General features: G+C 46.2%; 5 non-coding genes and 1 pseudogene across 5 annotated transcripts; all 6 read left to right on the top strand.

The window, feature by feature from the left end:
- The first annotated feature begins 639 nt into the window (after positions 1 to 639).
- Positions 640 to 830, top strand: LOC130303547 (U2 spliceosomal RNA). Its single transcript, XR_008853595.1, has one exon. It is a non-coding gene; the product is annotated as a U2 spliceosomal RNA (small nuclear RNA).
- Positions 831 to 2,928: 2,098 nt separating this feature from the next.
- LOC130303561 (U2 spliceosomal RNA) lies at positions 2,929 to 3,146 on the top strand (annotated as a pseudogene).
- A 5,354-nt stretch (positions 3,147 to 8,500) lies between these two features.
- Positions 8,501 to 8,686, top strand: LOC130303557 (U2 spliceosomal RNA). The gene has a single exon (XR_008853604.1). It is a non-coding gene; the product is annotated as a U2 spliceosomal RNA (small nuclear RNA).
- Positions 8,687 to 10,776: 2,090 nt separating this feature from the next.
- Positions 10,777 to 10,967, top strand: LOC130303535 (U2 spliceosomal RNA). The gene has a single exon (XR_008853584.1). It is a non-coding gene; the product is annotated as a U2 spliceosomal RNA (small nuclear RNA).
- Positions 10,968 to 13,057: 2,090 nt separating this feature from the next.
- Positions 13,058 to 13,248, top strand: LOC130303524 (U2 spliceosomal RNA). Its single transcript, XR_008853573.1, has one exon. It is a non-coding gene; the product is annotated as a U2 spliceosomal RNA (small nuclear RNA).
- Positions 13,249 to 15,338: 2,090 nt separating this feature from the next.
- On the top strand, positions 15,339 to 15,529 carry LOC130303513 (U2 spliceosomal RNA). Its single transcript, XR_008853562.1, has one exon. It is a non-coding gene; the product is annotated as a U2 spliceosomal RNA (small nuclear RNA).
- The last annotated feature ends 40 nt before the right edge of the window (positions 15,530 to 15,569 follow it).

Raw genomic sequence — 15,569 nt, 5'->3', positions numbered from 1 at the left:
CCTCAGAACTACAGTGCTATGATGTCACTCACTTCCACAGGCCTTACAGAGTGTAAACAACAACAACCCAGCTTTGTTGTGTATGTAACCATAGGGATTTGTGATGTCACCTAGAACCTTCACAGCAGCGACAGCTTTATGAGGAGCATCAGCACTGCTCTGCCTGAGCAGAACCATCACCGCCATAGGTTGTCAAATAACCCGGATTTAACCCACACAGGTAAGTCCAATGGGGTGCAGGCATGTCCTCTATGCTTACAGCTTCCCGTGGGTGTTGGTTTGATACCGTTTGGGGACAGCCAAGGAGGCATCTGCAGGCAACAAAGGTAGGTGTGTGCTTGTGTGTGTGTTTCCTATGCAGATCCTAAGCCCAGTGTCACATGCAAGTAGGAGGAGTAAGAAGGGTTCCTGGCAAATCCGGGTTATGGATTGCATTTAAAAAGGCCCCGTGGGAGTGCAATGGGCCCCTGTCTTGCTGCTTAGCAATAATGGTATGGGTTTAGGTTCTGCTGTGTGTACTGGTGGTTGACTGCCCCCCAGCCCAGAGTGTGCATGGAAAATTGTCTGGCAGCCTCCCTGACAGCAAGCAGTGATAGTGCCCATGAAGGGGACCTTGTTGGGCCCGCCCCTTTCACGGTTATCGCTTCTCGGCCTTTTGGCTAAGATCAAGTGTAGTATCTGTTCTTATCAGTTTAATATCTGATACGTCCCCTATCTGGGGACCATATATTAAATGGATTTTTGAGAACGGGGGCCGATTTCGAAGCTTGCTTCCGTCGCCCTATGCATTGACCCGATATGGCAGTATCTTCGGGTACAGTGCACCACCCCCTTACAGGGTTAAAAAGAAAGATTCCTACTTTCATTGCTACCTGCTTGCTGGCTAGCCAGCTAGCCAGCCCTGTGGGCCTTGCTGCTGCTGCAGCCAAAAAACAAAAGGTGGTGCTGCTGCTGCTGCTTCTGCTGCTTCTGCTTGTGTCTGGCCGCTGTTGGAGCGTCCAGGCACAGGACTTCTGCTGCTGCTGACTAAATGGCCTCCTTAATTGGATCATTTGAGTAGCCAGCACACCTGTGCAGGTAGGGCATGACATGATAGGCAGCTGCCTTGATAGCGGGTGGGTGCTGAATGTTCCTAATTGACAAAATAAGATTAATGCTTATGAAGAAATATAAAATCTCATCCCTTCCCCAATATCGCGCCACACCCCTACCCCTTAATTCCCTGGTTGAACTTGATGGACATATGTCTTTTTTCGACCGTACTAACTATGTAACTATGTAACATAACATGGGGGGGGGGGGGGGGGGGGTCTCCTGGCTGTTCACACAGGTGTGTCATTGCTGTACATTGACCATGCATTGCTTCTGTGGTATTGCAAAGGCAAAGACAAATGCTTCCAGCCATCCATTGCACTAATGGATTGGTCATCAGCTGGCTGTCTATGTCCCGCATCAATATAGACCAAAGTACAGAGGGTTAGGCTATGCTATTGTGCACCTACCTGATGCATCAGAAGGTGCGAGGCCCTTGCTAAATTCTGTGCACAGACTTTGAGATCTATACTTTAGACTGTATCTAAACCTGCTCCAACATGGACTGACATTCTGGCCTACTTTCAGCCGATGCGACTTGTCTGTCGCTGAACAGTCGCTTTTTATGTATTCAGCACCTATGTATAATGTTGTAAAAATGCTCTAGAAGCTAAAGTCGCAGAAATGTCACACATATTCGGCCTGCAACTTTCTGTGCGACAAATTCAGACAGGAAAAATCAGTATAAATCCTTAGAAAATTATCCCCCAGTGTCTCCATCTGCTGGCGGTATTGAATAAGCATTGCTGCACTGATGGGGTATGCATTAGACGAAAAAAAAGAAGAAAAAGAAGAATAATACGCCCAGAAAAGAGGCGAAAAGGAGAAAAACGTAAAAAAACGTGAAAAAAAAGTAAGAGGAAGAGAAGGGAAAAAAAGGTGGAAATGGGTTTAAAAGTGATTTCGGCGGAGAAATATATATATATATATATATATATATATATTTATATATATATATATATACGCGCACACACACACATATATATAAACGTATTCTCCGTTGAGATATTGCAGCCGCTGCTGTGTCCAGGCCCAGGAGCCTTAGCACTGTGCTGTGATGTCACTCAATACCACTGACATCACTAGGTGTAAACAACATCTCTACTTTGCTGTGTATGTGACTATGGAGCTGTTTGGTGATGTCGTCTATTATGGCCTTCATAGAAGCAACAGGAGATTGTTGCATCCATCTAGAACCCTCAGAACTACAGTGCTATGATGTCACTCACTTCCACAGGCCTTGCAGAGTGTAAACAACAACAACCCAGCTTTGTTGTGTATGTAACCATAGGGATTTGTGATGTCACCTAGAACCTTCACAGCAGCGACAGCTTTATGAGGAGCATCAGCACTGCTCTGCCTGAGCAGAACCATCACCGCCATAGGTTGTCAAATAACCCGGATTTAACCCACACAGGTAAGTCCAATGGGGTGCAGGCATGTCCTCTATGCTTACAGCTTCCCGTGGGTGTTGGTTTGATACCGTTTGGGGACAGCCAAGGAGGCATCTGCAGGCAACAAAGGTAGGTGTGTGCTTGTGTGTGTGTTTCCTATGCAGATCCTAAGCCCAGTGTCACATGCAAGTAGGAGGAGTAAGAAGGGTTCCTGGCAAATCCGGGTTATGGATTGCATTTAAAAAGGCCCCGTGGGAGTGCAATGGGCCCCTGTCTTGCTGCTTAGCAATAATGGTATGGGTTTAGGTTCTGCTGTGTGTACTGGTGGTTGACTGCCCCCCAGCCCAGAGTGTGCATGGAAAATTGTCTGGCAGCCTCCCTGACAGCAAGCAGTGATAGTGCCCATGAAGGGGACCTTGTTGGGCCCGCCCCTTTCACGGTTATCGCTTCTCGGCCTTTTGGCTAAGATCAAGTGTAGTATCTGCATTTGGTCTGGTCGGAAGGTGTCTGTGGTACCCCGCTTCTCGGCCTTGGGGGATTGTCTCTCCTTACGGAGGGACTTCACCCCCTTGCTGCTATTGGGGAGCGGGCTTAGTCCACGGACAACGGGTTGCGATCCCCCTGTCTCTGGGACCTTGTGTCTCAGAAGGCATTTTCGGTACGTTGAGCGTTACCTGTAGCTTCGGAAGCACCTAGGGTACCCCCGACCTCTGCCTTGGGTAAGGGTTCCGCTTTTATAGCGGGATTCCGAGCCCCTGCTGCTATTGGGGAAGGGGCTTAGTCCCTGGGTGTGGAAGATGCCGTTCTCCTGGGCTTTCCCCTCTGGGGAAATGTCGATGCGAAATACCATCCGCATAGAGGTGTCGGAGAGCCATCGTCAGTTGAAGAACCTCCGCTTCATTGCGGAGGTGATTCTTCTTGACTACTTCCGCCTCAATAGGGAGGACATCCTGTGTCTAAATGACCAGGAAAGCCGTGGCCTGTATACCGTCACCTTCACGGCCACGGCGTGTTGCGATAACATCTATGCAACCTTGTCTGGTGCGGACCAGAGGGACGATCGACTCGACGGTCTTTCGTTCCAGTTCCTCTATGGTGAGGAACATATACCGTTGGTGGTGGCTATGCACAGCCCTCATGTGACCACGGAGGATATAGCCACTTTTCTTCGGCGATACTGCGAAGAGGTGCGATTCGCAAACAAAATCTTGAACTCCGTGCGGTTCTGGAACGGCAAGAGGAAGTTCTGGGTCAAGCTCCGTAAGGATCCCGGTGGTATTGGGGGTCTTTGCCATCCGCCCCCAAATTTTGCCATCGGGAGAGTTCGGGGCTTCCTGTTCTATCCTCAAATGCCTATGTATTGCCGAAATTGCTTGAGGTTTGGCCACACCCAGGAGACCTGCGGCGCGGAGCGTGTGATTCGCTGCAATAGGTGTGGCCAAGAAGGTCACATAGCCTCAAGATGTAGCCATACGATAAGGTGCAACCTCTGCGGAGAGGAAAATCACGATTTTAATTCCTGTCCCCATAAAGCAAAAACTACGATGGGTGGGTCAAGGCTGGGCCCACCCAAAGAGGGGACAGGACAAAAGACGTCCTTTTTTAAGATGCCCAAACCCCAGATGGCAGGTACTGATGGGTCCAGGCCCAAGACCTCTGGTGCTCCATCGAGGGGATTCCACGAAGCCCGGGCGGGTGATCGAGTTTACTGCCCGGGAAATTGAAAGACGTCGATCGACTTCCTACCTGGCTCAAGAGCCCGCCGAAACTTCTGAAGGGGGCTCACCTGTGGCGGGTGGCAGCCGACGGGCCTCGGTGGGGGCAAAAGTGGACCCAAAATTGCAGCATAAGCCAGGTACTGGCTTGGCCCAGGGTCGCCCTGCTCCGGACGAAGAGGCCCCGGTGAAAGCCCGCCGGAAGGGGAGCCAGGTGGCCAGGTCTGAGCCCGGTCCTGTTACTCCGCCTATACAGGACAGGGCCAAGAAGACAAGTGGCGCCAAACCAGGGTTTGCTGCCCCGCCAGCAGTGGACCCGGTGGGTAAAACTGGCCATCGTCGATCGATGGGGAAGTTGGAGCAACAGTCCTCAGCAACGCTTGCTGGGGAACAAGCGATGAAAACTTCCCAAGGTAGCGGCAAAGGTTCCGGAAAAGAGGCCTCACAGGCCCCTGTGCAGCAGTTCCAGTCGTCAAATGATGAAAGAAGACGCAGATCCATCAGCCGGGGGCCAGAGATTACATCGAGTGAGAGCAACACAGAGGATATGGACAGCAGTGTGACATTTAAAAGACAAAGAGAAGAAGAAGAGGAAGACATTCAAAGGAAAGCGGCGTGCCGTAGTTCGGACGAGAGCGAGCTCAGGGTCGGGGCATCATCGATCTCAAGCTCCGACCCTCAGAACATCAAGGAGCTGATGACCCCGCAGGCGGGGGATGACGGTACGCAGCTTATTATTGACTTTGATTCTCCAAGCACGGACTCTCCATAAACTATGCCTATCCCTGTAAAAATTGCCTCACTCAATGTGAGGTCCTTAAAGAGCCCTGATCGCAGGGCTGCTTTATTTTCTTATCTAGAGACATGTGACTTTGACCTTTGCCTGCTACAAGAATGTGGAATCCCTAGTAAAATGGACTATAAAGACTTAAAAGAAGACTGGAAGCTGGGCCCATCCATATGGTCCGGTGCAAATGACTGTCGTTCTGTGGGTGTTGGGCTGCTCTGCCGAGGCCAGTCCTTTTCTATTCATACAGTAACTGAGATTGTGCCTGGCAGAGCTCTTTTAATTCATCTATATTTTAATGGACTTTTAATTCGTGTTTTAAATGTGTATGCCCCTCCTGATAAACAGGAGCGGGCAGAACTATTTGAAATTTTACCACTGTTTTGTGTTGGGTCTTCCCCCCTGCTGGTGGGAGGTGATTTTAACTGCATACGTGATGGGGAACACCGGCAGGGTGGGGATATTAATCGTAAAGACCGCACTTCTTACCTGCTTAAAAATTTTATTGATGATTTTAATTTGAAAGATTGCTGGAAGGATCTCTTGCCGGAGGACCCAGGCGCCACATGGTCCAATGGAAGAGTGAGCTCCAGAATCGATTTTATTTTTTCCTCTAGAGCTTTTAAACCCCTGAAATGCACGCTCGAGCAGAATATCTTCTCTGATCATAAGCTCCTCTTGGTGGGCCTGGAGCTAGAGGGGGAGCAAAAAGCAAAAAGGGGCCTCTGGAGATTAAACACCACACTCCTAGAGGACCCTGAGATAAAAGAGGAGTTTGTGCGGACCTACCAATGCTGGCAATCACAAAGAAAACCCCACGAGCCTATGCTGCACTGGTGGGAGGGCACCAAATCTAAAATCAGATTTTTTTTTATCAAAGCAGGTAAGAAGAAGGCAAAAATGGAAAAACAGTGGTTTTATGTTCTTAACATGCGTTTAAATGTACTTTTTAAATTGAAAGAAGCTGGTATGGATGTAGAAAATGATATTTTAAACCTTAAAACTGAAATAAAACATGCCATAGAAAAGAAAGGGAAACAAATCATTTTTAACTCACATGTGCAGCACCTGGAGGAGGGCGAGAAATGTTCCCGTTTCTTTTTTAAAAAAGTGATGAATAGGAGGGATATCATCCAAAACCTTGAGGGTGAATCCACTCCAAAAGGCATGTTAGATGCAGTTTTTAACTTCTACCAGCTTCTTTTTAATAAGAAAGATCTTAATCCATCCTTTTTAGAACATGTTCTTAATTCCCTTGATTTTAAGCTAGATGTTTTAGACCAGGAGGTTTTATCCCGTGATCTTAACTTAGATGAACTTTTATTTGTTTTTAAAAGTTTTTCTAGTGGGAAGGCCCCTGGGGAAGATGGTTTACCCATCGAATTTTATTTAGCTTTTTGGGATATTTTAAAGGATGATATGGTTTTATTGTATAAAGAAACTTTTATTGTTAATGAACTTCCCCCTTCCTGGAGGAGGGGGATTGTATCATTACTTTTTAAAAAGGGTGAAAAGGATATGCTAAAAAATTGGCGCCCCATCACACTTTTAAATGTCGATTATAAAGTTTTAGCCAAGTTATTAGCTGTCCGTTTTAAACCTTTTATTCATAAATTAATTCACCCAAATCAGGTTTGTGGGGTACCTGGAAGGTCTATAGCTGAATCCCTAAATATTTTAAGAGATGTTTTATGGTATTTTAAGGATAGAAATCAAACTGTAGCAATTTTATCCTTAGACTTTGAAAAAGCCTTTGATAGGGTCTCCCATGAATACCTGTTTTTAGTTCTTAAAAAGATGGCAGTGCCTGAAACGATTTTAAGCCGAATCATGCTTTTATACCGATCCTGTTTTAGTCAAGTCTCTGTTAATGGCTTTTTAACCAGCGGTGTTCCTCTTTTATCAGGTGTCAAACAGGGCTGCCCCCTGTCCCCACTCCTTTTTATTTGCGCAATCGAACCACTGATGGCCCTCCTCAGAAAAGACCGGGTAGTAAGAGGCGTACCGATACCTGGTGGAGGAGGGACCCATCTAAAGGTGTTGGGGTACATGGATGATGTCACCATACTGTGCCCGGACTCTCCATCCATGAGGGGGGCATTGAGGAACACCAGCTATTTCTGCGAGGTCTCTGGTTTTAAGCTAAACACAGATAAATGTGACTGTTTTTATATTGGCTCCTGGGATTCATCCATCACCCCAGGAGTCACAATGCAACAGGATCAAATTAAAGTTTTAGGTATTGTTTTTAACCAGGTCAATGATGGGAGCCCTAACTGGGATTCAGCTATAGCTAAGATGGAGAAGAAGATTTTAATGTGGAATCTTAGAAACCTTACCATGGAGGGGAAGATTTTAATAATAAAGATGGTTTTACTCCCTATTATGCTATACATTGCCATGGTATTTCCTCCATCTATTTTATACATTAAAAAAGTAACTAGAATTGTTTTTTCTTTTTTATGGGGTTCAAAAATGGAGAAATTAAAGCGTGATTTTATGTACAAAAGTAAAGATAATGGCGGGAAAGATGTTCCTAACCTTTTTACTTTCTTTTACATAAAGTATTTCTGTTTCTGTTTTAAAATTATTAAATCCAATGGCATTTTTAGCTGCTTTTTAAGGTACGCTGCGGGCATGGTTTTTAAAAGATGGTTGCGCATCCCTCTGAACGCTCCGGTGCTTCTGTGTCCCCCAAAACATTATGTGGTGTTGGAAAAGACAGTCAGGCTCCTAGGTCTCCAAGATTTGGAGCCTGACATACTGGGGGACCAGAGAAAGGTATCAAAGGTCCTCAGGCGGAGTGAGGTTACCCTGGCAGTGTCCAATTTCACACAGGCAAGATCCAAAAAGGTATGGCGGAACGTGTACGGGAAGTTTCTGGCGAATGTACACAGGGATCTTGCCTGGGCAATCGTCCACCAGTGCCTCCCTACTCGTGAGTTCCAGCACAGGCGAGGACTGGTGGCGAGAGCCAAGTGCCCGAGAGATGGCTGCGGAGTGGACGAAACGGTGCTGCACATATTTTGGAACTGCCCTTTTGCACGGGAGCTTTGGAGGAAGGTAGGCCCACTTTTGAAGTGGGCCTGCGGCCTAAAAGATTTTAATCACGAATGTGTCTTTTACGGTCTTTTTAACTGCCCCAATTTTAAACAGCAGATGATCTGCTGGATGATTATTAATTGTTTTAAAAATGCCATCTGGAAAGTTAGGAACATCTTACTTTTTAAACATGATTTTATTGATGTTAAAAACTGTATAAAGCTGGCCCTGAGTGAGATGTACATCTATTACCTAAGAGACAAGAAACAGTTGGGGGCCAGCGAGGCAGCATCCATGTGGTGTCTGCCTCTATGGAACGAAATAACAGTATAATCAGTTTTTATGACATTTGTATAATGTTTTATCCTGCCATTTTTATTTTTTCTCCTTTTATTACTGGTTTTATTATTTGTATTTTAAAACTTTTGTGAACCTTTTATTATTTTGCATTTTAAATTTTGTATGGTTTCTTATTTATTCAATAAAATTTTGTTGAAACCTTATCTGTTCTTATCAGTTTAATATCTGATACGTCCCCTATCTGGGGACCATATATTAAATGGATTTTTGAGAACGGGGGCCGATTTCGAAGCTTGCTTCCGTCGCCCTATGCATTGACCCGATATGGCAGTATCTTCGGGTACAGTGCACCACCCCCTTACAGGGTTAAAAAGAAAGATTCCTACTTTCATTGCTACCTGCTTGCTGGCTAGCCAGCTAGCCAGCCCTGTGGGCCTTGCTGCTGCTGCAGCCAAAAAACAAAAGGTGGTGCTGCTGCTGCTGCTTCTGCTGCTTCTGCTTGTGTCTGGCCGCTGTTGGAGCGTCCAGGCACAGGACTTCTGCTGCTGCTGACTAAATGGCCTCCTTAATTGGATCATTTGAGTAGCCAGCACACCTGTGCAGGTAGGGCATGACATGATAGGCAGCTGCCTTGATAGCGGGTGGGTGCTGAATGTTCCTAATTGACAAAATAAGATTAATGCTTATGAAGAAATATAAAATCTCATCCCTTCCCCAATATCGCGCCACACCCCTACCCCTTAATTCCCTGGTTGAACTTGATGGACATATGTCTTTTTTCGACCGTACTAACTATGTAACTATGTAACATAACATGGGGGGGGGGGGGGGGTCTCCTGGCTGTTCACACAGGTGTGTCATTGCTGTACATTGACCATGCATTGCTTCTGTGGTATTGCAAAGGCAAAGACAAATGCTTCCAGCCATCCATTGCACTAATGGATTGGTCATCAGCTGGCTGTCTATGTCCCGCATCAATATAGACCAAAGTACAGAGGGTTAGGCTATGCTATTGTGCACCTACCTGATGCATCAGAAGGTGCGAGGCCCTTGCTAAATTCTGTGCACAGACTTTGAGATCTATACTTTAGACTGTATCTAAACCTGCTCCAACATGGACTGACATTCTGGCCTACTTTCAGCCGATGCGACTTGTCTGTCGCTGAACAGTCGCTTTTTATGTATTCAGCACCTATGTATAATGTTGTAAAAATGCTCTAGAAGCTAAAGTCGCAGAAATGTCACACATATTCGGCCTGCAACTTTCTGTGCGACAAATTCAGACAGGAAAAATCAGTATAAATCCTTAGAAAATTATCCCCCAGTGTCTCCATCTGCTGGCGGTATTGAATAAGCATTGCTGCACTGATGGGGTATGCATTAGACGAAAAAAAAGAAGAAAAAGAAGAATAATACGCCCAGAAAAGAGGCGAAAAGGAGAAAAACGTAAAAAAACGTGAAAAAAAAGTAAGAGGAAGAGAAGGGAAAAAAAGGTGGAAATGGGTTTAAAAGTGATTTCGGCGGAGATATATATATATATATATATATATATATATATATATATATATATATACGCGCACACACACACATATATATAAACGTATTCTCCGTTGAGATATTGCAGCCGCTGCTGTGTCCAGGCCCAGGAGCCTTAGCACTGTGCTGTGATGTCACTCAATACCACTGACATCACTAGGTGTAAACAACATCTCTCCTTTGCTGTGTATGTGACTATGGAGCTGTTTGGTGATGTCGTCTATTATGGCCTTCATAGAAGCAACAGGAGATTGTTGCATCCATCTAGAACCCTCAGAACTACAGTGCTATGATGTCACTCACTTCCACAGGCCTTGCAGAGTGTAAACAACAACAACCCAGCTTTGTTGTGTATGTAACCATAGGGATTTGTGATGTCACCTAGAACCTTCACAGCAGCGACAGCTTTATGAGGAGCATCAGCACTGCTCTGCCTGAGCAGAACCATCACCGCCATAGGTTGTCAAATAACCCGGATTTAACCCACACAGGTAAGTCCAATGGGGTGCAGGCATGTCCTCTATGCTTACAGCTTCCCGTGGGTGTTGGTTTGATACCGTTTGGGGACAGCCAAGGAGGCATCTGCAGGCAACAAAGGTAGGTGTGTGCTTGTGTGTGTGTTTCCTATGCAGATCCTAAGCCCAGTGTCACATGCAAGTAGGAGGAGTAAGAAGGGTTCCTGGCAAATCCGGGTTATGGATTGCATTTAAAAAGGCCCCGTGGGAGTGCAATGGGCCCCTGTCTTGCTGCTTAGCAATAATGGTATGGGTTTAGGTTCTGCTGTGTGTACTGGTGGTTGACTGCCCCCCAGCCCAGAGTGTGCATGGAAAATTGTCTGGCAGCCTCCCTGACAGCAAGCAGTGATAGTGCCCATGAAGGGGACCTTGTTGGGCCCGCCCCTTTCACGGTTATCGCTTCTCGGCCTTTTGGCTAAGATCAAGTGTAGTATCTGTTCTTATCAGTTTAATATCTGATACGTCCCCTATCTGGGGACCATATATTAAATGGATTTTTGAGAACGGGGGCCGATTTCGAAGCTTGCTTCCGTCGCCCTATGCATTGACCCGATATGGCAGTATCTTCGGGTACAGTGCACCACCCCCTTACAGGGTTAAAAAGAAAGATTCCTACTTTCATTGCTACCTGCTTGCTGGCTAGCCAGCTAGCCAGCCCTGTGGGCCTTGCTGCTGCTGCAGCCAAAAAACAAAAGGTGGTGCTGCTGCTGCTGCTTCTGCTGCTTCTGCTTGTGTCTGGCCGCTGTTGGAGCGTCCAGGCACAGGACTTCTGCTGCTGCTGACTAAATGGCCTCCTTAATTGGATCATTTGAGTAGCCAGCACACCTGTGCAGGTAGGGCATGACATGATAGGCAGCTGCCTTGATAGCGGGTGGGTGCTGAATGTTCCTAATTGACAAAATAAGATTAATGCTTATGAAGAAATATAAAATCTCATCCCTTCCCCAATATCGCGCCACACCCCTACCCCTTAATTCCCTGGTTGAACTTGATGGACATATGTCTTTTTTCGACCGTACTAACTATGTAACTATGTAACATAACATGGGGGGGGGGGGGGGGTCTCCTGGCTGTTCACACAGGTGTGTCATTGCTGTACATTGACCATGCATTGCTTCTGTGGTATTGCAAAGGCAAAGACAAATGCTTCCAGCCATCCATTGCACTAATGGATTGGTCATCAGCTGGCTGTCTATGTCCCGCATCAATATAGACCAAAGTACAGAGGGTTAGGCTATGCTATTGTGCACCTACCTGATGCATCAGAAGGTGCGAGGCCCTTGCTAAATTCTGTGCACAGACTTTGAGATCTATACTTTAGACTGTATCTAAACCTGCTCCAACATGGACTGACATTCTGGCCTACTTTCAGCCGATGCGACTTGTCTGTCGCTGAACAGTCGCTTTTTATGTATTCAGCACCTATGTATAATGTTGTAAAAATGCTCTAGAAGCTAAAGTCGCAGAAATGTCACACATATTCGGCCTGCAACTTTCTGTGCGACAAATTCAGACAGGAAAAATCAGTATAAATCCTTAGAAAATTATCCCCCAGTGTCTCCATCTGCTGGCGGTATTGAATAAGCATTGCTGCACTGATGGGGTATGCATTAGACGAAAAAAAAGAAGAAAAAGAAGAATAATACGCCCAGAAAAGAGGCGAAAAGGAGAAAAACGTAAAAAAACGTGAAAAAAAAGTAAGAGGAAGAGAAGGGAAAAAAAGGTGGAAATGGGTTTAAAAGTGATTTCGGCGGAGAAATATATATATATATATATATATATATATATATATATATATATATACGCGCACACACACACATATATATAAACGTATTCTCCGTTGAGATATTGCAGCCGCTGCTGTGTCCAGGCCCAGGAGCCTTAGCACTGTGCTGTGATGTCACTCAATACCACTGACATCACTAGGTGTAAACAACATCTCTCCTTTGCTGTGTATGTGACTATGGAGCTGTTTGGTGATGTCGTCTATTATGGCCTTCATAGAAGCAACAGGAGATTGTTGCATCCATCTAGAACCCTCAGAACTACAGTGCTATGATGTCACTCACTTCCACAGGCCTTGCAGAGTGTAAACAACAACAACCCAGCTTTGTTGTGTATGTAACCATAGGGATTTGTGATGTCACCTAGAACCTTCACAGCAGCGACAGCTTTATGAGGAGCATCAGCACTGCTCTGCCTGAGCAGAACCATCACCGCCATAGGTTGTCAAATAACCCGGATTTAACCCACACAGGTAAGTCCAATGGGGTGCAGGCATGTCCTCTATGCTTACAGCTTCCCGTGGGTGTTGGTTTGATACCGTTTGGGGACAGCCAAGGAGGCATCTGCAGGCAACAAAGGTAGGTGTGTGCTTGTGTGTGTGTTTCCTATGCAGATCCTAAGCCCAGTGTCACATGCAAGTAGGAGGAGTAAGAAGGGTTCCTGGCAAATCCGGGTTATGGATTGCATTTAAAAAGGCCCCGTGGGAGTGCAATGGGCCCCTGTCTTGCTGCTTAGCAATAATGGTATGGGTTTAGGTTCTGCTGTGTGTACTGGTGGTTGACTGCCCCCCAGCCCAGAGTGTGCATGGAAAATTGTCTGGCAGCCTCCCTGACAGCAAGCAGTGATAGTGCCCATGAAGGGGACCTTGTTGGGCCCGCCCCTTTCACGGTTATCGCTTCTCGGCCTTTTGGCTAAGATCAAGTGTAGTATCTGTTCTTATCAGTTTAATATCTGATACGTCCCCTATCTGGGGACCATATATTAAATGGATTTTTGAGAACGGGGGCCGATTTCGAAGCTTGCTTCCGTCGCCCTATGCATTGACCCGATATGGCAGTATCTTCGGGTACAGTGCACCACCCCCTTACAGGGTTAAAAAGAAAGATTCCTACTTTCATTGCTACCTGCTTGCTGGCTAGCCAGCTAGCCAGCCCTGTGGGCCTTGCTGCTGCTGCAGCCAAAAAACAAAAGGTGGTGCTGCTGCTGCTGCTTCTGCTGCTTCTGCTTGTGTCTGGCCGCTGTTGGAGCGTCCAGGCACAGGACTTCTGCTGCTGCTGACTAAATGGCCTCCTTAATTGGATCATTTGAGTAGCCAGCACACCTGTGCAGGTAGGGCATGACATGATAGGCAGCTGCCTTGATAGCGGGTGGGTGCTGAATGTTCCTAATTGACAAAATAAGATTAATGCTTATGAAGAAATATAAAATCTCATCCCTTCCCCAATATCGCGCCACACCCCTACCCCTTAATTCCCTGGTTGAACTTGATGGACATATGTCTTTTTTCGACCGTACTAACTATGTAACTATGTAACATAACATGGGGGGGGGGGGGGGGGTCTCCTGGCTGTTCACACAGGTGTGTCATTGCTGTACATTGACCATGCATTGCTTCTGTGGTATTGCAAAGGCAAAGACAAATGCTTCCAGCCATCCATTGCACTAATGGATTGGTCATCAGCTGGCTGTCTATGTCCCGCATCAATATAGACCAAAGTACAGAGGGTTAGGCTATGCTATTGTGCACCTACCTGATGCATCAGAAGGTGCGAGGCCCTTGCTAAATTCTGTGCACAGACTTTGAGATCTATACTTTAGACTGTATCTAAACCTGCTCCAACATGGACTGACATTCTGGCCTACTTTCAGCCGATGCGACTTGTCTGTCGCTGAACAGTCGCTTTTTATGTATTCAGCACCTATGTATAATGTTGTAAAAATGCTCTAGAAGCTAAAGTCGCAGAAATGTCACACATATTCGGCCTGCAACTTTCTGTGCGACAAATTCAGACAGGAAAAATCAGTATAAATCCTTAGAAAATTATCCCCCAGTGTCTCCATCTGCTGGCGGTATTGAATAAGCATTGCTGCACTGATGGGGTATGCATTAGACGAAAAAAAAGAAGAAAAAGAAGAATAATACGCCCAGAAAAGAGGCGAAAAGGAGAAAAACGTAAAAAAACGTGAAAAAAAAGTAAGAGGAAGAGAAGGGAAAAAAAGGTGGAAATGGGTTTAAAAGTGATTTCGGCGGAGAATATATATATATATATATATATATATATATATATATATATATATACGCGCACACACACACATATATATAAACGTATTCTCCGTTGAGATATTGCAGCCGCTGCTGTGTCCAGGCCCAGGAGCCTTAGCACTGTGCTGTGATGTCACTCAATACCACTGACATCACTAGGTGTAAACAACATCTCTCCTTTGCTGTGTATGTGACTATGGAGCTGTTTGGTGATGTCGTCTATTATGGCCTTCATAGAAGCAACAGGAGATTGTTGCATCCATCTAGAACCCTCAGAACTACAGTGCTATGATGTCACTCACTTCCACAGGCCTTGCAGAGTGTAAACAACAACAACCCAGCTTTGTTGTGTATGTAACCATAGGGATTTGTGATGTCACCTAGAACCTTCACAGCAGCGACAGCTTTATGAGGAGCATCAGCACTGCTCTGCCTGAGCAGAACCATCACCGCCATAGGTTGTCAAATAACCCGGATTTAACCCACACAGGTAAGTCCAATGGGGTGCAGGCATGTCCTCTATGCTTACAGCTTCCCGTGGGTGTTGGTTTGATACCGTTTGGGGACAGCCAAGGAGGCATCTGCAGGCAACAAAGGTAGGTGTGTGCTTGTGTGTGTGTTTCCTATGCAGATCCTAAGCCCAGTGTCACATGCAAGTAGGAGGAGTAAGAAGGGTTCCTGGCAAATCCGGGTTATGGATTGCATTTAAAAAGGCCCCGTGGGAGTGCAATGGGCCCCTGTCTTGCTGCTTAGCAATAATGGTATGGGTTTAGGTTCTGCTGTGTGTACTGGTGGTTGACTGCCCCCCAGCCCAGAGTGTGCATGGAAAATTGTCTGGCAGCCTCCCTGACAGCAAGCAGTGATAGTGCCCATGAAGGGGACCTTGTTGGGCCCGCCCCTTTCACGGTTATCGCTTCTCGGCCTTTTGGCTAAGATCAAGTGTAGTATCTGTTCTTATCAGTTTAATATCTGATACGTCCCCTATCTGGGGACCATATATTAAATGGATTTTTGAGAACGGGGGCCGATTTCGAAGCTTGCTTCCGTCGCCCTATGCATTGACCCGATATGGCAGTATCTTCGGGTACAGTGCACCACCCCCTTACAGGGTTAAAAAGAAAGATTCCTACTTTCATTGCT

Source organism: Hyla sarda, unplaced genomic scaffold (assembly GCF_029499605.1).
Source record: "Hyla sarda isolate aHylSar1 unplaced genomic scaffold, aHylSar1.hap1 scaffold_1231, whole genome shotgun sequence".
NCBI classification, from domain to species: Eukaryota; Metazoa; Chordata; class Amphibia; order Anura; family Hylidae; genus Hyla; species Hyla sarda.
Note: the sequence above shows the minus strand (reverse complement) of the source record. Positions and strands in the feature narration are given on the sequence as shown.